Source organism: Episyrphus balteatus, chromosome 1 (genome assembly GCF_945859705.1).
Source record: "Episyrphus balteatus chromosome 1, idEpiBalt1.1, whole genome shotgun sequence".
Lineage (NCBI taxonomy): Eukaryota > Metazoa > Arthropoda > Insecta > Diptera > Syrphidae > Episyrphus > Episyrphus balteatus.
Window position 1 is genome coordinate 165,413,648 of NC_079134.1, and position 23,324 is coordinate 165,436,971.

Here is a 23,324-nt window from a genome sequence, read left to right on the forward strand (position 1 = left end):
CATACACCTGAACACATTCCATGAAAAAAATGTTGTCCCGCAAAAAATGCGATTTCATGACCATATTTTGACTAATTTGCCTGGGCTACAGTAAGACTTTATGTTTCTAAGATTAAATTTAAAATAAAATAAAAGCACTGAGCAAGAAATCAATACATTTTGGAAAGTGATAGTTTCAAAAACGTTCCGCATTATTGACCACCGTTTGCTGTTGCAATCAACTTAACTTTCCATCTGGGAAACAAAAAATATAACTTGCAAACATTAATTTGATTTTTACTATTTTTTTAGGAAAATCTATTAAAATCAATTAGTGTGCACATAAAATTAATTAGACATCATTATTTTATTTATAGTCTTATTTGAGAAGTATAACGTTTATCGCGTGTACAAGTGTACGCACATTCTTATTTTTTTTTTTTTTAAGGAAATTCATATTAAAATGAAAAGAAGTTCATTTTAAACTTATAACAGAATTTTAACGGATTCCATTTATTCTAATGAGATTTCTGGTTATTTTAAGCTGATGGAATTTAATATGCGCATCATCTCATATTTGAATGCCTTATTTTTCTCAGTGTACAATTATCTTCCTTTTATTGTGTATGAGTTGATTTAAGAATTAAAGTTATAGAGGAAAATGCACTCGGTCAAAAGAATTGGTCGTTAAAAAAATTGGTTTGGATTAAAGATTTGGTTAGATATAGGTACTTAACATTGCTTTATTTTTTGCCATTCACCAACCATAAAAAATATATATTTGAAAATGTCAAATCAACTATAGATTCACATAAAGCTATCTCACTGCAGTATTTTTTATTTACTGCGTTTAGTCTTTAAAATCGTTTTAAATCATTTTGCACTGCCTTTTTATCCTTTCTCGTTTTTTTTTCTTTTATTTATTTTGACTAAACAACTTTTACAAATAAGTACAAATTACAGAGAAACCCCATCAAAGAAGTTCTGTAAACACTTAAGTAAACTATACTCCCATTAAAACAGAGTAGTGAAATATAATTAAAATATATTCTTCAACTACTTCACACAATGGAATCATAACTTATTAAGTACAAAATTTACAACATTCCGGAAAAGACAACACTAAAAATCATGTGTACATCACAAAGCATGGTAATTAGGTCTGTTCCTTGTGAATTAGTTGCAAGAAAAAAAAAATAACTATATGGTAGTAGGAGGAGTTGATGATCATATCGTCAAAATGATACTACTTTATAATCAAGTAAAATTTGTAGAATTTTTGGTTTGCTGCTTGCGTCTTACAACACGCAATCGACGTTTATTCAAACAAACTTTTGCCTTTCCATATGAATGCGGCTGTGGGTACCACCAAGGAAGTACTACTCATCAACAATACCGAAACAATTGTTGCATTATAAAAGACTGCTGTGCATTACTAATCCCACATTCGGTGTTACAATTAGCTTTGGAGTGCTTCGTTTAGGTTTGTAATTGTTAAGCTGAAGGAGGATATTAAAATAATGAATTTAAGACTTTTGGTAAAGTATAATGTCCTTGTATGATATTTATAATCGAAAGTGACATTTAATTTGATTTATTGATATTTTTTGCAGATTACATTTACTTCACTCGTGGTATTGATTATCATAAATGACACTGAAGCTGGGTTTGGAATATAATATAAACATTATTGGATTTTGAGGATTATTATTTTTTTTTGTATTCATATTTCAGAGGACATGGTCATCATAAAAAAATTGTCATTCATGTTCCAGTTCACAAGAAACAGGAAAAACATGTTCACACCATAGTCAAACACATCCATCATCATCACAAGCCTATTGTCATCAAGGAGGAAAAAGTTATCAAACACGAAGTCAAACCTGTTATTGTGGAGAAACATGTCAGTCACGAGCACCTGCAACACCATCATCAATACGAACATCCAGTTGTGGAGGAGCACAAGGAAGAAGTTCATATTCCACATCACTATGAACACGAACATGAAGAAATGGAAGAGGGACATTATCCCTAGGTGAAGTAAGAAAATTAGATATATGTACATCTATGCTTCTGGGTGATTTTGCTTGGGATTTAAATTAGGTTTTTAAGTGCAATTAAATTATTTTTAACTAGAATAAAAAATGGTTCCTAATTTAATTTGATTGAGTTTGGTGCTCTTAATTTAATAAATTTGATAATATTTTGTATTTAACATGTCATGAAAAAAACACAAACAGTATTATTAAATGGAAAACACATGAATAGAAGATTTCCTAATGAATTGAAGTAACTTGAACCAAATTTAAGGAAATTTAAAATTTTGTGTTAGTATAAAATGCTAGTATTTTTGTTTTTTTTTTTTCATTTTGAACTTTTATGACTTTTGGGTTATTCTTGAAATGTATCTTTAATTTTTACCAATTTTTCTCATTCGAAGCTACCTATTTTTTTTATAAAAATAGCTTTTATTCTGAATATATGTAATTAAAGTTGCGTAATTTGAGTCTGAGTAGAAAGTAATTTTTTAAACGAAAGAGCTGACCTAAGAACTTTATTTTTCTTTCGTATTGATTTTTCCTTCGTGGATGGCCAGACAGAGATGGTAATAGAGTTTCATGTTTTTGGGAATAAATAAATGGGGAAAAAAGCTCGCATTTGTTTCGACTTTTGTATGCAATGGGCTTAATTTTTTCACTGAGGGAAAAAACGCAACGTAAAATGTAATATGTTCAATGTTGAAAAAACTAACATGAAACATCTTTAAATTAAAATTGAAACAACGTTAAAAATTTTTTTATTTTTTTCAGACTTCAGCTTTTGTTGCATTTTATTACTCTTATTTCCAACAGTGAGATAGCACGTTGGTAAAGCATTCGACTAGAGATCCAAGGGTTATAGGTTCGATCCCCAGTGGCTGCCAATTTTTTCGTTTTTTTTAATAAATTGACGCTTTTTTTCAAAGTTGAAACAACTTTGATTTAAAGATGTTATATAACAGCAAACCATTTTAAATTAAAGATGTTCTACTTTGATTTTAAAGTTTTCGTCTTCAACGCAATATCATTCCGAAAAATAGTTGAATCAACGTGGTTTTCGTTGATTTTAAGCTGTTTCTTCCCTCAGTTTAACTGGAAAGGACTACGCTTAAAAGCTTATAGCATCAATGATTTTTAGAAAGAATTACACATTTGCAAGAGGTCTTAAAGATCTTGATATTTTTTTGGCCTGGACTATCATGTCTCGTTCTTAAGATGTTTTCTTTCTTTAGACTTAAAAATTGTAGAACATAATTGTGGATCTTTAAGTTTTCAAGAATAAAGATGAATTTCCGTGTTTTCTTATGAAATTTGATATAAACCTATGAGCAGTCTCAAGTAAAACAATTAAAAAACAATTCATGGTTTTTATTCGGGAAATTTTAGGCACATATGTATTTATTCAAAGATCAAAATGAGAACACCGTCAATGTCAATATCATCTGATATTAACATCAAAATATTTGTCTGCGCCATAAGCAAACGTTATTAGCAACCTAAAAAACACTGTTAAATGTGTTTTAAGTTCTAATAAAGAACTTCTCGTATGAACCATTTGAGGCATGTTCTAGTTTTGCATGAACAAATCTTGTGGGAGTAATTGGTAAGCTTTGTTATATAAACAACAGTAAAAATTTTATACAATTTCGCAATTTGTCTACTTATTTAAAACCAAACCAAATAAAATGAAACCAAATTAACAATTTACAATTATTTTACAATAACACAATAACACACAAAAAAAAATCCAATGGAAGCGTTTGATCTCGCCCAACAAATCTTAGTCTAAATAACCTTAAAAGTAATTGCGAACGTCTTTTTAAAAGGACGTTTTATGAAAAACTGATTTTTGAAGGCATTATTTTACCATTACCTATTGTAAACGAGTTTTGCTTTAGGTTAATTCCATGAAAAAGTGGACAAGAATTTTGAACAAATTATGTAGTCTTTTTTACCCTTTCCAATCACAAATTAATATTTAAAAACGGCTACTCTTTATGCAAGTTGCAAGAAAATATTCTTTGTTGTATTCCCTTATGGCTAGAAATTAAATTCGATTTGAAAATTATTTTAGTGAAAATACATCTATTCTTTACTTTTGTAACCACAAAAAGAAGGTAACAAGAGTTACCAAATTAATTTAACGTGAGTTACCTCAATATTTTTAAATTTTTCCTCAAAATATTGAACAAGTGTTCGGTTTTGTGACTAAATAATTTTAAAAGCTTGTAATTTTTTATGTATGGAAGCTTCAATAAAAACAAATTAACATTCTTAATTTTACAGAAAAACTTCATACTGTCGGACTTTTAAAACTCGTGTCCGATTATTGTAACGTGAGTTACAAACAGACATTTATTTTTACCAAGCTAATGCTATAAATAAAGAAAAATGTTTTACTTAATTGTCAAAATAATAGTTATGCTATATTCATGGATAGTTTTTTCGTATAAATTTATGTTAAAATTGACAAAAAAGATCTGTTTATATATTGGAAATTTTTGTGAATGTAACGTGAGTTACCATGGAATTGCCCTTAAGTTGAATTGAATTTTTTTGGAGTGAATGTATGAAATTTTTGTAGTTTCATTCCAGTCATAGTTTACCTTCAAAATAAAATAAATGTAATTCATATTTTGCTCAGATCTCCAGCTACAAGAACTAAGCTGCATGATATTATCGACGTCTTGTCCAGTGAAAACGATGTTGAAAGTTTGCTACTTCCTTCTTCTTCTATACCGCTTGAGTTCAATAGGTACTCAAGTGTTTTTCTGGTATAAGTAGCATTCCTAGGTTTTACTTACATCTGTTCTTTTTCTTGTGTTCACGGAATAGAGAAGTAAAATTTTACAAGTGGGATTAATAATCTCGCGAGCCCAACTACTTTTCCAACAGCTTTAAAAATTATTGTTCTTTTGTCTGCCTTACTTCTCTAATTTATAAAATATGCAATTTGAAGGTTTTGCCTTGCCGAATCTAGTGTTCAATCTTATCCGGTTATAAAAAGCAAAACACATCAACATTTGAACATTCCTTATGTATATTTCGTCGGCAGTCTAAAATTAAAGTCAGTCCTACATTACCGCCAGTTATTTGTCTATTATGAAATTTAAAAGATCACTTTTAGCTCTGTTTTCCGAGTAAAAAGTAAAAATATTGAATGCATATTTATTTGTTTATAAATGTTTTCTTTTTTTACATTCCCCCTCCTTCTGATTTTTTAAGCTCTAGTTTATTGCAAAGAAAAACAAAAAATACCTACCACAATATTTTTATTTTTCTTGTATTATGCGTCTTCTGCAATTACACTTTCGTTGTCTATTTGGAATTTTCTTTTTACTATTATTTTTTTTTGTTGTTGTTTAACTTTAACTCGCTTCAATTGCAAAGAAAGTAAAAATGCAATTTCTTTTTCAATGTCGAAGAAGTAATTTAGATCTCTTCCACATAACAGAGAGTTGGAAAAGATGAAACAAAGATCAGACAATGACCCTCATTTGCCTACCATGTGTTCACCTTAGAGGTGCGTTTTCGTAATGCATCCATGCGTTAATCTATCTTTAGGTTTACCATCATATTCTGCATCCTAACGTTAACACTCATGTATGCAAGCAACTCTACGTGCCTTTGCCACTTCCCAACAGCCAGACCATGACGAAGAAGGCTGGAGAACTCCTAATGATTGTCCCGCTTCATATAGGTACGCAAAAACCTACCAAGATGCAGCATCAGAAATTCAATCTCTGATTAGATTGTGGCAAAGATGATCGGAGAATGCTGCAAACAGCACACAGACGCCCATCAAAGAAACTCTATATAAGATGGAGCGATTGTGATGGAAATGTGTCATTTCTTGCGAGTGATTAGGGTGCGTTGGACCTCAATCCAAAAGACCATATAACAAAAAGAGGATGTCAGGACTTAACCAATGGATTATCGTCATACTCGTTCAGATTGCGTGCAATTCGAGTGGTGTTTTAAGTGGCGGTGCTGATGGCGAACAGTGAGTTCAAGTGTCCTTCAAAATATTTTCATTAATAAAACGTTCTTTAGTGTTCACATCAAGGTTCACATTCCGGAGGTTCGTCGGAAGCATACACATTTTCGAAAAATTCAAAAACACGTTTTTCATCCGAAGAAGGTCATCAAAGCTCCGGAATATCTGGAAACTGAATTGGATACAGTTCATAAACCTTTGAATATGATGCCCTATGGCATGACGGCTCAAACTATGCCACTTCAAACCTTTCCTCTGGGTATTGGAAATCTTCCGGATATTCCCAATTATGGAGTCGATAACACCTTGGAAGCGTCGATAATAAAAAAGCCTAAAATCAACAGCATGTCTCATATGATGAGTGAGGATATGTTCTCGAAATTCCATGGAATGAAGAAGTCCAGCGAGTTTTTGGGAGCTCGACCAGTAGCAGAAATGCAAAGATTTACATCATCAGCCTCAGAGGATTTGAACGACGAAGAAAGCTATGCTGATGAATATGATGCTCATTCGACAGAGTCAATGATAATGGATCAACGGGTAGCTGGAAGTATATATCCAAGTTCAATGGCAATGGAAACGTCATTTAAACCAAAATGGCAAGCGGCAACATATTCTGATGTTTATGAACCGGCTGCTAAACCTTACGTCAAATGGCCAAGTTGGTTGACATCAACAACTGAAGATGACTTAACGACATATGAAAGATTTCCCAGTTCTTCAACGACTATGTATATTTCGAAAGCGAGACCGCTTTCGGGATCTAGACCGAAATATGAAACGAATTCTTATAGTGAAGCTTGGGTTATGCCAAAGAAGAAAAAATCCAAAACAGAGAAGAGGAAAAGAACGCATTCACCGGGCTTTAGGATAAACTATTAGATAAGTTGTATTGATAGTGTTTTTACGTTAAGTCATAGGATTCTTAAATAAAATAAATTTAAAAAAGGTCAACTTCTTTTGTGCTATTTCTTTAATATTTCCTTGCAATTCTTTTCAAGAGATCTGCCATTTTTCTTAATGTATCTACCAAATATGCATATTTTTTGGAGGATCTATCGAGTAATTTTGCAAACTTTAATATAGTTATAATATAGATAATATTATTATCTTTTTTGCAACTTTGACTCATTTCTTTGCAAACTCAAATTCACCCTTTCGGAAATCAAATTCGAATGTAATTTGGCTCACAATATAAATATAAGAACTGATGATGTTCTGTCAATTTTTCTTGGTCTAATGAACTAAATTTTGGGGTAGTTTGTGGTTTCAATAAACAATCAACGAATTAAGCATGTTTGAATTTGATGTGCAAAAGAATGAATTAAAGTTTTGAAATGAGGATTCTATTTTGAAAAAGTTTATAAAGTTTAGTTAGAAAACTTTGGGCATAATAAATTTGCCTGCAAATTTGAAATCAAATATCTACCTACCTATTTCAAAAAAAAAAAAAAATATATGTAACACGAGAAATGGTCATTAAATAAATTGCACGACTGGGGTCGCACGTACTTGCTCTTATGGTAAAAGTTACTCTAATGTTAAAGCTTTTCATTGAACTAAATAAGGGAAAATTTGATATTTTCACGAAATAAGTGGTACAAAAAAAAAATAAAATCTTTTTTTATAAATAATTAAATACCGTTTTAAATTATCTTTTACAAAAAACTAAGTATGCCATTTTATTTCTTGTATAAAAAGGAATTTTTAGACATTTTTTTTCGAAAATCGTTAGAGCCGTTTAAAAAAAAAAATAATTTTCTATATATAAAAAATTTCTAACATTTTTCAAAAAAAAAGTTGGTATGCCATTTTGAAAAAATAATTAATTTGAACATAAAAACGGAATTTCAAAATTTCCAAAAAATTGATTTTCAAAAAAAAACTTTGAAATATTTTTTAAAAATTCAAAAATGTATTTTTTGAAAAATTAAATTTATTTTTAAATAACGATAGTTTAAATGTTTCTGTACAAAAATTTTGGTCGAAATATGTTTTCTCGTTTACGAGAAATTCATAAATAAAAAAAATCGTTCTATGCCAGGTACCGTTAATAACGGTTAAAAAAATATTTTTTTTATTTCCAAATGAAGCTTTTATGTGCTGCACTACACACAAAAATTTTTACCAAAATCGTTAGAGCCGTTTTTGAACAAAATTAACTTTTCTATTTCCGTTATATGACAGGTACCGTTAGTTTTGGTCCTAAAAAAAAAATTTCAATTTGTCTCCTAGGGAATTACCCAAAACTGTTAAATAATAAGTTTGAAGGAAATCGCTTTATTAGTTTAGGCGGTAGCTCGTAATGTCATGTAAAATTGTTATCTCGAGTTTGATTTTTTTACGAATCCTAAACTTGCCCTATAGTACCTATATCGGAAGTAAAAATCAAAAACGTCAAAAATAAAATGCACGACTGGGTCGCACGAACTTGCTCTTAGAGTTAAAGTTGCTTAAATTTTTAAGGCTTTGTATAGAAATTTGGAAAAAAAATAAAATTCGTTTTTTAAAAAAATAAAATAAAATCTAAAATTAAATTGCCCTCCAAAACAAGTATGCAGTTTTGATTGATACATTAACATGCATTTTTAGAAAAAAAAATTTCAAAATCGTTAGAGCCGTTTTTTAAAAAAAACTAATTTTTTATAAATAATTTTTTGGAAAAAAAGTTTTAAAATAAAATTGGTATGCCATTTTGTAGAAATCACTAATCAACATCAAAAAACAAAATTTCAAAAAAATTCAATGTCCCGTTTTCGAAAATTTGATTTTTCAAACAAAAATTTTCAAATTTTTTTTTAAAATCCAAAAATAATTTTTTTTGAAATTTTATTTTAGATAATCGGATTTGAAAAAAACCGTTCTATGGCAGGTACCGTTAATAATTATTTTCAAAAAAAAATTTTTTCATTGAAATATAGACCTTTGTTTAAAACTAACATTTGAATTTTTTAAACAAAATCGTTGGAGCCGTTTTCGAGATATTTCAATTTTACCTAAATCGGTATATGACAAGTACCGTTATTTTTGGTCCAAAAAAATTAATTCCAAAAACCCCTCTGGAGAGTCGCCAAATAACGCTACATACCAAGTTTGACATTAATCGGTCCATCCGTTTAGGCTGTAGCTCCTTATACAGACAGACAGACTGACAGACAGACAGACAGACAGACAGACAGACAGACGGACTTCCGGGACCCACTTTTTTGGTATTGTCTACCATCGTAATGTCATGGAAAAATGTTATCTCAACTTTTTTTTTTGTACGAATGCATAACTTGATATATAGTACCTATATCGCAAGTAAAAATGCTTGAGAAATAATTCATCAAAAAGTGACTTGAAGTGAAATAGTATGAATAAGTTGTTGAGGTCTTTAATCGAGTCCCAGGCAATTAATAACTATCACCCTTAAAATCCAATACAAACCCCAAATGCGATTCGTTGGGACTTTAGGTATACAGGGTGTCCCAAAAGTAATGGATCAAACGAAGTATGCTGATAGGGGATCTTAAGGGCTCTCAGAATTTGGTAACTTGTTTATCCCAAATCCTTACTGTTTTCGATTTAATGCAATTCTTTTGAGTTTTCGAAAAATCCCTACTTTGCAACAGTATTTTGCTTCCTGCTCCCATTATTGATTTTTGTTTTTTACAATTCTTTTACTAAAACATTGACAAATAATTAGGAACAATTAATTAATCAAAATATTTTTTAGTCCATACGCCATTTCGCTGCAAATTAACTAACAGTTTCAAGTTTTATAAAAAATCAATTTTTAACTTTTATTTGAGAGCAACACCGCAAAAAAAATTTCTACTGTGTGAGAATGGTTTATTATTTTAAAAAGTTGCCCTGTTATTGTAGTTTTCAAAAATGTATAAATGTTTCCAAAGTTGCAGTTAGATCGCAAAATATTACAATTTGAATTCAACAAAACAGGGTTTTTCAGAACAAAAAACAACCAAAAATAAACACATTTTCTCGAACTGTTATTTGTTTATTTTTCTTTGAACAAAAGCCTCTATTTTTGTTTGTATTTTTGCTTTGAAAAACCCTGTTTTGTTGAATTCAAATTGTAATATTTTGCGATCTAACTGCAACTTTGGAAACATTTATACATTTTTGAAAACTACAATAACAGGGCAACTTTTTAAAATAATAAACCATTCTCACACCGTAGAAATTTTTTTTGCGGTGTTGCTCTCAAATAAAAGTTAAAAATTGATTTTTTATAAAACTTAAAACTGTTAGTTAATTTGCAGCGAAATGGCGTATGGAATAAAAAATATTTTGAATAATTAATTGTTAATAATTATTTGGCAATGTTTTTGTAAAAGAATTTTAAAAAACAAAAATCAATAATGGGCGCAGGAAGCAAAATACTGTTGCAAAGTAGGGATTTTTCGAAAATTCACAAGAATTGCATTAAATCGAAAACCGTGAGGATTTGGGATGAACAAGTTATCAAATTCTGAGAGCCCTTAAGATCCCCTATCAGCATACTTCGTTTGATCCATTACTTTTGGGACACCCTGTATAAGGGTTTTGCTGTAAATAGACTGTGTTTTGGCACTCGTTTAACAAATTTGAATTATTTATAGAGGTTTTGTATTTAAAACCCGATTTTTTTTTGGGTACTAACTTTTCTCGAAAATGAGGCAAAACATCAAAACATTCAGATTTTAAATTATTCGTATATATATGGTTCCTATTTTTTAAAAGTTGATTTTAGATTTATCATATATACAAAAATATATGGGAAAATATTTTTGATATTCGTTTCATTAAACCCTATTTCGCACATTTGTTTAAAATTACAAGATGACCTTTTCTTATACCAAAATAATTATGTCTGTGTCCCTCTTATTAGGTGAGCATTCAAACAGAGAAAACATTAAATGCAATACATTATTTCTATTATTCGTGACCTTTTTTATATTATAATTTTTACTCCTGCGTGGGCTTGAGGTCAATTTTGTTCATTATGCTAATTTTTCTTCGACGTTTCGGTTGTAATTACAACCTATAATGTTTAAACTTAAAAAATTTCAAGAGTTTTCTTTAAATATTTATTGGTAGATTTATCTCTTATTTCGACCCCACTGTCAAAATATTTGAATCATAATAATATGTAGTCAAAGAATGTGCCCGTAAGCCAAAATATTAATTTTACAAAGAAAAAAATCGCTTTTCTGAATTATTAAAACCAATTTAGAGAACCTGCTCATCAGAATTTGTTATTTCAGATGTTAGAAAAGTTAGCACTGAATCATCTAAGCTGAATGATTCCGTTGTTTATAAAAAAACATTTAGTATTTAGAGTTATCTAAAGCTAAAAGTATGCAATTATGAATTCAACACTTTTATGTTCTTCTTCATTAAAATTTTTTAAACCACCAATATTTTGCATATTACAGGAGGCAAAAAATACATAATATTTTTTAGATATGTATTTTTAAAATTCATATGTGATATCGGGCTGCAATTTTTTGGTAATTTATAAAGACAATATCGATGAATGATAGAATTTCACTATTAGTTTTTAATTTAAATTATAATTAATAATTAATTAATAATTTTAAATTAAATTAATCATGTTAATTTTACTATTTATAGCATCTACTTCAGAACAGTTGTTATATTTTAAAATAATTATCTCGAATACCTCCAAGCAATAGACATCCAAAACAAATATCGTGAACCACTGTTTATCATAACACAGATAACAAAGCGAACTATCTTTACCACACTTACCCAAAATTTCCGATTAAACATGATAATGAACTTTTTTCATTTTTGTAGGTAAATGGAAGTTTAAAAAAATTAAGCATATTTTTAGGATTATCGTTGGCTTTCCAAAGGAGAATACCCAAAAGTAAAACATTATCGACATGTCGTAAGGGCAACAAAATCGTGGATAAAAAATCAACAGACTTTACAAAAGGGGATACAAATATGCAGTTATGTTCTCCAAATTCCAACACTTAATTTAACAAGCCCAAGTAAAATGAAAACAGCATATTTCCAGGCTCTAAAATACCGATGACAAAACTGAAAATCGTATGAAAAATCACAATTTTGCTTTTAGTTTTGTCGATTTTCTGAGAAAAGACAAAAAGTGTTTTTAAATCCTTTTGAAAAATTACTCTTCAAATATCAATTCTTTTATGCTTTGACGATTTTTATTGTTTGGGTTTTAGTTTCATAAGATCAAGCATCGAAAAAAGCCTAAAATCATGTACCATTAGTTTGAATTTGTTAAAACAACCCTGTTTGATTTTTTTCGTCATTTTTTGTTCGTAAGCCGAAGCAAAATTATGCATGGTAGTGCAAAATAAATGGTATCTTTGAATAGGTCTTTGGATTGGTGCACTAATAATGTTGTTTTTTTTTTTTTTAATAAAGATGATACCCACCAAGATAAAAATTGTTGCCACAAGATAGATCTTTATGCTTTACGAAAAACTTGAATTGATAGTTTTAATGCTTCCTTTCTGTCTGCAATTAACATTTTAAATATTTCTTTTGGAATGTATATTCTAGTCAAAAAGGCAGCAATTCGGCTGTGAAACATTTGATTCCGAAGTAAGATAAACTCAATGCATATTTTTATAAGTGAGTGTAAATTGAACCTCCAACTGAAATCTTAGTCTAATTAAGTCAATAAATTATTTATTGTTTTCATAACTTAACACTTTTTTGTGAACAAACATAAAAACAACTTTCTAATTAAATTCTAAAATGACACTACTTAACAACTTCCAACACAATCCCTTTTGCTCGTAAAAACAAAATGCACTATTGGTCCCACACTTTCCAAACACACTGTTCTCGCACAAATTTATGTATCCCAATCCTCAAAATCACTCGAATATTCATCTTGCAAATGATTTTCACCATTTCGCGCGTAATGATTGAAAACCATACCACCACCTCCATGAACTGGATATCCATGTTCCGAGGCTTCCCCATGCCCATCGACTCCTTGTTGAGTATATCCAAGGACTTTGTATTCAACTTTTCCTCCGCCATGATGAATGTGTGTGTAGATTGTATGCGTGTGATGATGACTTTTCATTTTCATTGGAACATGAATGACGAATCTTTTGTGGGTGATGGTTCCTGCTACGCCAGCATGATTCATTGTCACAGTCATCAGAGTCACAATAAGTCCAATAGCAAGCTGTTTCTAAAACGGAATTGAATAACTAATTGAATATCCTTAAGGATTCAAATCTTACTATAACTTGTTCTGCCATTTTATTTGAAAATTTAATTGAACTAAGCTTTTCTTGAAGGTATGCAAATTCTTCGTCAGGGCGTCAAAACCTATCTGTTATTCAAATTCAAATGCACCCTAACTTTATATACTTGGCTTCTCATGAGTGAGCATCATGCCACCGATTTGTTTTGCTATGTTTTTGCGCCACACTCTTTTTAAGTAAAAATTTGCATGAGTCGTGTTGTTAGACAATCTCAATGGAATCGTTACCAGAAGATGTAATTTGGAGCCAACTTGCAAAGAGTTGCTGCCCCTTCTAATGTCTGGAAAACACTGTTCAACAAGGAAACCCAATACAATGAATCTTCTCGAATTACAATGGCCAATACGAATCAGCTGCTGCGGTCTAGAGTGCAATGTCAAGGCAGTGCCTTAGACTGCTTTAACGGCTGCCACAAGGAAAGCACATCTTACCAACCGGAAATCTAAATGTATGCTGTTTTTTCATCCCCACTATGAGTGTTACCCTTCACAAAACTTTAACGGGTTCGTTACACTTCTTGTATTATGTGTATGTAATTAGTTAACAACATTTATGATTAGGAGTTTATAGCCTTACTATAAGTTTTTTTTGCAGTCTAGCGAAGCAAAGTACTATGGCTCGAGTCAACATGCAATTTATTGGAAAATCGACAGCAAAACAGTAAGCAATTTTCACTCACACTTTCATCAAAGTGCAGTTGACTTTTGTTTGTATAGAAAAGTGTGTTTGTAGAGGTTTGTTTATTATACACAGAGAAAAATATGACCCGCTAAAAACTAACAGATTGGCATATTGTTTTACCTTACATACATTTCATAAGGAAATCTTATTAAAATCAACGATTAATAAGGTTTTTTTAAGGAGATTTCTTATTATTTTTATAAAGAAAATCTTATTAAAATTTGACTGAAAAGTTGATTTTTTTTGCAACTTAGCACTAGAACAATAATCGCGATCAATATTTTCATGGCAGGTTGGTTCAGGTGGTAAGGTGGGCGACTAATGATTTGAAGTCTCCAGTTCGATTCCCAGCCTGGTCATCGTTTTTTTTTTTATTTTTTTTGCAGATTTTAAAACAATAAGGAAAACCCGATTGTTTTAATAAGGTTTCCGTCTTGGATGAAAACCATAGAGAAATCTTATTGTTTTTGTTCTATTTTATGTGGTCTATTTTTCTCTGTGTAGTAAATTATTTTTAGATAGAAGTTCTTAATAAAGAATGAATTGTGTAAAACGATACTATAATGAAGTAACAAGGATAAATGGGAACTTTTTTTTTAAATATATCATACACCGCAAATTTAGTTATTTAAAAGTGAAGTTGCTTCAAATATTGCTCGGATGAAAATTCCTAATTTGTACCTCAATCCACCAAATGCGTTATTTTAAAAAGTCTAAAAACACAAAATTCTTTAATTTTGCCAATTTTAAACATTGATTAAAAATACTAGGAGAACCATGCCAGCACTTACCGTCTAACAGAAGAAATAAGGCTTAAAAAAAACTATTTCACTGACCCCAAAAAAGTTTCAGCTTTTCAGAAAAATTTTCTCTATCATAATCGATTAAAAACACATTGCTAAAACTTCGACCTCATAAAGTTGGAAGACTTTTCAAAATATCTATTATCAAAACTATTGACTCCTCTCAGGATGTGTTTAGCCTTGAATTGTAGACATTTCAATAACCTTTAGAGGTAGACACAAAGCTATAATCAAAAAAAAGTTCTTTAGGGATTAAATTGGTAAAAGCTTAAGAAGGAACAAAAATCAACTTATTTTTGAATTTTCTTTCGGGAAACTCAGGGTAAAACAAATATTTTCGGCGTGGAATCATTTTCCAAACATGCTGTTTTATCTAATTTATTTTGACGAAGAAATTTATTTTGACCTATTCAACACCATTTTTAGACGTTATCCGGAGAAAATTCGAAAATTGTATAAAAATAAAACAATCTGAATTTAGTATCACGCAATCCACGCAATACATACAAATATATCTTTTGAAAGTCCTAAGTAGTTAAAATATGAATTTAATAAGTCCACGTTAAGAATGTTCACTATGGCGTATGCGTACTTTTTTGTATTTTTATTAAATTTTTTTTTGTATTTTTTAATTGTGAAATTTTTATAGCAACACATTTTTTTTAGATAGACTGGACTATATAAAAGCAACAAAAGGATTTATAGTGTTTAAAAGTTTCGTACACTTACTGGTAGTGGAGTAACTAAAGCTAAAAAAATGGCAATATTAGGGAGAACGGCCCAACAGCTCTGATTTTGATGATCTTTTTTTTCAAACGTCGGTAATTAAAAATACTTTAAAGTCTATAGATTAAAAATGGCCCATTTTGTCGTTTTTATTTAAAAAAATTTAAATGAAGATTTTTGAATTTTTTTTTCAAACATTTTACTAATGCTAAAAGATTGTCTAGGGAGGCAATTAAAGGAAAAGAACTATATGGGAGTGAAGGACAATCTTCCATCGTTTAGGAGATAAATGCAATTTTCTCACAAATTGAATTCAAACACAAAAAAAAAATATTTGAACACAACGGCAACACCTACAATATATAAATATACATTTTTAAAAAGCTAGAAGCTTATCCATATTTTTAAAATAGTGTTTAAACAAATATTATATTTCTCCAAATTGTTTATTTTTCATTCATATTTTTGTGTATACTCGAACCTACCTACCGCAACTTCAAAAATATATATTTTTGTAACTTTATTCAATTTGAGATTTCAGCTGGAAACCTGCCCTACTGTACAAAATTAGGAATTTATTCACTGCTCAATCCTCTCCTCAGGTTGTCGTTGTTTATGTCTACCGCTCTCATTTTTTTAAAGAAAATAATTCTTATACCGTTAGTAGAATAAGTGTTTGTGAGATTAAACGCAGCTTTGTATTAAATTAAATATTGAGATAAAAAGATAAAAATTAGTTTAAATACTTACTGAGCAGAAAAAAAATTTTATTTAAAAATCAAAATTTTTTTTTTATTTCTTATTGAGATTCTTTCCAGAAGTCAGGGAAAGAACGACTAAAAATTATTTTCGTACGTATATATTGGGGTATTTTAATTGAATTTTAAGTAAAATATTTGAGTCGTTCAAGTATTCCATGTACTAAATTCTTCTCCTATACGTTTTGAAATGTTCACTATGGCGTATACGTCCTATTTTTTATTTATTTATTTAAATTTAATTTGTATGCATTTTAATAGTGACATAAACGGTTTTTATATAAGTCACCGAAATAATTATAATTAACTTTGATTCGATGTATTTTAATATACATTAAGAATAAAGTATTAAGTGTGAAGTTTAGGGAGATCACATGAGACAAAAAGTCGTTAAATTTATTAAAAAATGAATTAAACCCCATTATGTCGATTCATAAGTACATTTTTGTAGTTTTATTATGGTCTGTAAAATCTTTGACCCAGAAAGAATTTGCAAAATTTAAATTTAAAATAAAGAGGACTTGTCTAAACTGGAAAGGACGAAAAAAGAAAGGTGCATTGTTTGACTATTAGTTTTATTTAAAGATGTACAGTATTATTAGCTTTTTTGACAAGATTTTGAAAACCATTAAGCATTTTAAAAGGATTTAGACTCAAATTATAGGATACTTCTAGCTTCAAGGTTGTTAGAAATATCGTTAAAATCACAATTTTTACATTTTTGGAAATGTTGTGTTGATACTTTACCATTGTGCATTAATTATAAATAACTGTCTCAAAAATCAAAAGGATTTTACGCATGATTTTATGAATAGGCTTATTGTAATAAAACGGCTCTAAAGATTTTAAAAACGGTTTTGTGTCATTTTTTTCTGTTCAAGCGACTGATCAAGTTGTTACCACAATTAATATCCAGGAGATGATACTTAAAAAATTTACAAAATATATACCTACCTACAAACTTTGCCCAAAATAATGTCAAACGTAAGCCAATAGGGAAGAAAAATTCTTAATATTAAAATCTGTTTCAATAGAAAGTATTAATTCTAGAGTTCAGCAACAATTTGAAAATTGCTATATCTTAATCAAAGTCTAAACAATCCTTTATCATATTGCTTAGTCATATCAATCCAATTTTTGCGGAACGATTACAAAACCAGTTAAATGGAAGATTGCTTGATTTGTGATAAGATATGTTTAACTTGCTTACCATTTTATTAAATACACGATACAACAAAAGAAGGGATAATAACGACTAAAATAAAAAAAAAATTAAAGAAAAAAAAAAAAAAACAAAATTCCAAAGTTCATTCAACTACAAAAGATCTATATTATTAAATACCAAGTTCGACTTCATCGTCCATCTCTCTACTTAATCTTATTAAATTAATATTAATTACCTCTACCAAATGAACTGAGCTAGCTCCATTATTTCATTACCAAAGCTACCGTAACAAACGCCATTCACAATTGCAAAGCTGTAATTCTTATATTTTCTTTCTTTTCAAACGCCTCACACTTACTGAAATGGAACGCACGTGATACATTAACCTTAACATTGAGCATTATTATTTGTTATCGTACAACAAAAAATAACTCACTGCTGCAATTTGATTTAGCGTGCATAGCAAAATAAACTGTGCACCAACTTACTCTTGAATGCTTTTTAAGTCTTCTAAACACTTGCACTTTTTGGGGATATCGCGCCTAGAGTTATAAATGAAGAAAACCATCAAACCATGAGGAGTATATAAGCTGAAGACTACATCAGCTGTTGAAATAATCTAACGAAATAGTCTAACGTGAGAGCACTTACCAAAAAGTTAATTAAGTTTTCTTAATCGGTTTTTACTTTACAACTTGTGATCAGTGTTAGATATAAATGTCAAATTATGGCCCAAAATAGTTTTGTGAGTTTCCTAAATGATCTATTCTTAAAACTTCCCTAATGTCTTTTTTTTTTATCTCAAGATCATTCGACAGTTTATTGTGTCCTCAATTCTCTTATCAACTTTCCAATGTTCCAGTGCAATGAAATTTCCGTGAGTTTTTGTCAAGATCAATTTAACGTATTTATTCAAAATATATTTATTTTCATACAGAAGATCAATTGGATATACAGCGCCATCTATGGGAAAATACATGCAACATCCATGGAAATACGTTCCATTTCTACAAATGCCTCGAACTATGCAACGTCGTTTTATGTGGAAAGAAATGGATGACACAGTCGATGGATTAATGGGTAGCAATGCCAACGGAGTTCGACCAATGACGCAAGTATTTTCTCCCTCAATGATTCGTTATCGAAAACCATTCGAATTCGATATACAGCCTTCGAAAAAAGTGAAATATGTCCTCAAGAAGCCATTAGGACCTCAACCGCCTCCATTTAAACGATTGAAAGTGATGAAATATCGATCTCCCAAGCAGCAAATTCCTTTGTACAATCATGTACCAATTACTGAGCCTCCGCTGATAATGACATCTCCCCCAAAGCCAAGTATAATGATGCCATTTATGACAGAAGACGATCTTCGAAAAATCGAAAAAGAACAAGAAAAACGTGTGGAAAATGAGAGTGAAAGTTCTAATGGTGGAGGAATTCATGAGCATTCACACCAAACTCATTTGGATGATGATATTGTTAGTGGAAGAATTAATGAATTCGGTGAAGACTGGTTACCGATGAAGGGTCCATTTTCAACTCCGAAATCTTTTGCATTGAGTCGACTTCATACAAAAGTCGATGGTATTGAAATTGTACCTGCACCAACGGCATTGCCTCTTGTTCATTCGGAGCCTTTTAAAAATAAATTTTCATATGAAGTAACGGAACATAGTGCAGAAGCCTCAGATAACAAAGAACAAACTTTCAAGCCATCGACTTATAATTTTGACTTTTTGGCTTCAACAACAGAAGGTCCGAATTATCCGGAGTATTTTTTGAAAAGTATTTCGAAAAATGAAGATGATTTTCAGTCAAAGCGTGTTTCAGTAACAACAACTGATATCCCTACAACAACGATTATAACACCTTCGTCTCGTAGATTACCGCCAAAGAGTACCACAGAGCATCCTTTTAAACGCTATAACCTTCATCGACCAAAACCAAGTAAATTATTCTTCCATCGAACAACATCTCCGACAGTTTCTTCAACAAAACAGACTGCAACTACAACGGAACATAGTTATAAAATTTCATTGGATCTATTAGAACCTTTGAAAACAACTAGAGAGTCAATAAGGACAACTCGTGAACCCTCAACAACAATAAGAACAACAACTACAACTACAACAACTACTACTACCAAAGAACCGAAAAAAGCTCCTCCGGAAAAAGTGAGAACTACGCGTATGAATTCGGAAGGAAGAAGTAAGCTTAAGATAAAAAATGTCACTCAAAATGAGAATCTTTATAAAGATGTAAATAAAAATCGGGGGTCGGTTAAGTTTGGGGAAAAAACGAAAACAAGTTAGCCTCGAAATGTTGTAATGTTAATCTATTGTAAATAAAAATTGTTGTTAAATTTGTTGATTGTTTGCTTTGCAATAAAATATAAAATTGAATACATTTAGGCTAGGCGCACGCATGCGATTTTAGTCGCGCGATTATTCAGTCGCAAAAATGGATCACAAGGATTTCAATGCCTGTGAACACACATGCTTCCCGCGGTTAAAAATTTGAAAATTGTGTCTACAGTCATTGAAATTGTTGTCATCTAATTTGCGACTGAATAATCGCGCGATCAAAATCGTATGTGTGCGCCTGGCCTTAAGTGAAGTAAGGAAACAAAGACGATTTAATTAGTATACAGGTAAAATAGTACATAAAATCAACAAATAAAAAAGAATTGTTACACTCATGAAGCTTTTGGGATAATAAAGAAGAATAAAAAAAATGTCTATAAAAAGAAGTTGGGTGAAAGGGTGTTTTTTCGCGGACAAGAGGGAGGGGGTGAATCTCAAAAATATAGTGAAAAAATTTGTTTGTGAAATATCATCATATGACACATGTTTCTAAGGTATTTTATGATGCTGAGTCTAATGACATTAAAATAAAATCAATACGATTGCTCTAAGAAAAGTTATTGCCGATTAAAAACAAAGGTGCTTGTTTTTGTTCTTTAAAATATTTTTGGTGAAAGGGATTTTTTTTTGATGGGTTGAGTTATGTGTGAGAAAAGTATCATAACAGCTGACTTACATTTTATTAATTTTTAAAACTTGGTGAAAAATGTTGGTTGGTATAAGAATTAAGAACCTATAAAGTGTAAAAAATTATCTTGAGTGAAAGGGTGTTTTTTTTAAGAAATGATGAAATACGGAACTATAACCACAAAAACTGGGAACAAATTGTTACTATAATGAAAATTGGTAAAAATGTTTCATTTATAACAGAAACTAAGAACACAAACAGTCTATAAAAATATTTTAGGTTAAAGGGTGTTTTTTTTGGGAAATAGGAAAAATCCGCGATAAGTCCGATAAAATCAATGGTATAAATGGTACCCTTACGAAATTCATTAAATATGTTACCTTTCCCATGGGAATTACGAATAAAAGAAATTTATAAATTTTTTCAGTGTGAAAAGGTGTTTTTTTTTAGGTGTAGAGAAAATATGTGTATATTTGCAAAAGTATGTAATACTAGAGTAATATTAGTGGTGAAATTCGGCAATTATGTTACTTTTAAGATAAGAAATAAGAATCTAAAGTGTCTATAAAAATATCATGGATAAAAGGGTGTTTTTTTGAGTGAAAACAAAAAAGATGGGTCACCCTAATGAAATTTGGTGAAAACATTGAATTTGGGATAGAAAGCAAGAATAAAGAGCTTTGATTGGCCCCAAAATAATTCGTGTAAAACGTCTAAGAAACCAAAAATAAAATGAATTATTAGCTTATTGGGACCAATTACAGATTTTACTGTCTCTTCGAAAAAAACACCCTTTCACCTAAATCTTTTTATGAAATCTCTTTATTCTTGCTTTCTATCCCAAATTCAATGTTTTCACCAAATTTCATTAGGGTGACCCATCTTTTTTTTCACTCAAAAAAACACCCTTTTAACCATAATTTTTATATAGACACTTTAGATTCTTTAGACATTCGGGACACATTCGGGACACGTTTGGGACTCGTTTATAACACGTTCGGGACACATTCTTTGGATGAAAATTCACATTAAAAGGAAATGAACAGAGTTAGGTTATTTTAAAAGGACATCAAATTGTTTGATATGTAGTTTTGGGATTTAAGGTAGGCATCATCTAATTTTAAGGTGCCCTTTTTTGTCCGTGTTCTTTGCATTGTAAAATTTACCTTTATAAATAACCATTCTTTCCCTTCAACGTAATGATGGCCAAATTTACACTAATCCATATTTCCCATACGCTCGCAATGGTCGCAATGTGTTCAGACATTTAACGGTTAATCATAATCATAGTGTGCGCATACTTTGCAAAAACAGTTTAAAATGTGTTTAAGTCATCGCAATCTCTTTTAACACATTGCTTAAACTTTTACTCTCATAAGTTAAACAATAAAACCAATTCCGAGTTGATAACAGTTATTTTAAATGTTTGCACAATGATCAACAACAGGTACAAAACTAACTCAAATTCAAACCATGTCATGACATAATAAACTGATCTGTATCTGACCAATAAAAACAAAAAATTCGCATTCATTTGGCGGGCTTCCCCAAAAATCCATTTTTTTTACAGTCTAAATGGCATACTTCCTAATTACCATATTTTATATTGGTTTCAATACAATAACGGTTTCGTTGTTGTTGATACACATTGATTAATGGTAACAAAAAAAAAAACATTTCAACAAAAATCGTGTTTATGTATAGTTGAGTTGTGTGTGAAGTGAACCTAATCCAATTCCGATGGAAATTGAATCGAATCGATCGTGTCATGGCGCATTAATTCGCCGCTGACGGTTTTTTGAATGGAAACTATTAAATTGTCTTCGAGAAAAAATGAAAAGAAAACAAAAATAAGAAAGAGACATAGAGAATACAAATAACACATTAACAGAAAAATATAAAAAAATAAATATAAAAACAAAAGACCTGAGGCAAACACTTTGCATGACTGGCAATTTAATTGTTTTGTTAAACAGTTTCACTGAAGAGGTTGGTTATATTTTTTTTCTTCTTCGACTGTCAAGTGATTTACGACAGTGTAATAGCTTGGAGTTGGTGTAAATGGTGGTGTCATAAATGTGTTTTTTTATTTTTGTTTTTTTGTTCAACAGTAACAATAAATATTAATGATTATTATTGTTTATTGCATGAAGTGTATTGACTCCAATCACAAACAATAACGTTTAAGATGAGAAATGACCTTAGGTTTGAAACCATACGCAACAAGTTGTAGATATGTACTCGAAAGTGACTACGACGACGAGGTGGAGACTTCAAATAGAATGCAATTAAGGATTGTGAAATAGGATTTTCTTCGTGATTGAAAGATTAACGAATTAGTATTTTGTAATAAAATTTCTGTTATGGAATTGAGTTTGAACATTTTGATCTCCATCAGAAATATGTTGAGTGCATTTCAGTTACTCGTTGACTTGTTCAAATGTAATGTGTTGGAAGTCTAATCTCAAGGTATTTACGTATACAAAAGTTGAAAAAGAACAGTATAAGGTCAAAGCAAAAGAGAAAAGTACCTATATTTTTTTTGAAAAGGATTTTTTTTTGTTTATTGCAAAAGTTAAGTAATGATTATGGTACCCTATTGAAATTTAGAATTTATATTTTATTTGAGATTAAAGTGTCAATTAGAATATAATGGTCAAAAGGGTGTCTTTTCGGTTGAAAAAAAAATTGATATCCCTCCTAAAGAAATTTGGTAACAACGTTACTTTTATACATCAACAATATGGTCCAGACAAATTAAAAATTAAACCCAGAAATAATTCGCATAGAGCTGAAAATTGGTACAGTGCATTTAAATTTCGATTAATGTAAAATGTCAAAAGTTCCCAAAATTCCCACGTGTGCATAAAAAGTTATTCAAGTTTTAATGTCAAAAATTTTAGGTTTTTCATAT

The 23,324-nt window shown here is 30.2% G+C and overlaps 1 protein-coding gene across 1 annotated transcript in view; it reads left to right on the top strand.

Annotated features, from left to right (window-relative positions):
• The window catches only part of LOC129921111 (pre-mRNA splicing regulator USH1G), a 522,815-nt gene that overhangs the window by 10,821 nt on the left and 488,670 nt on the right, over positions 1–23,324 (top strand). The window lies entirely within an intron of this gene.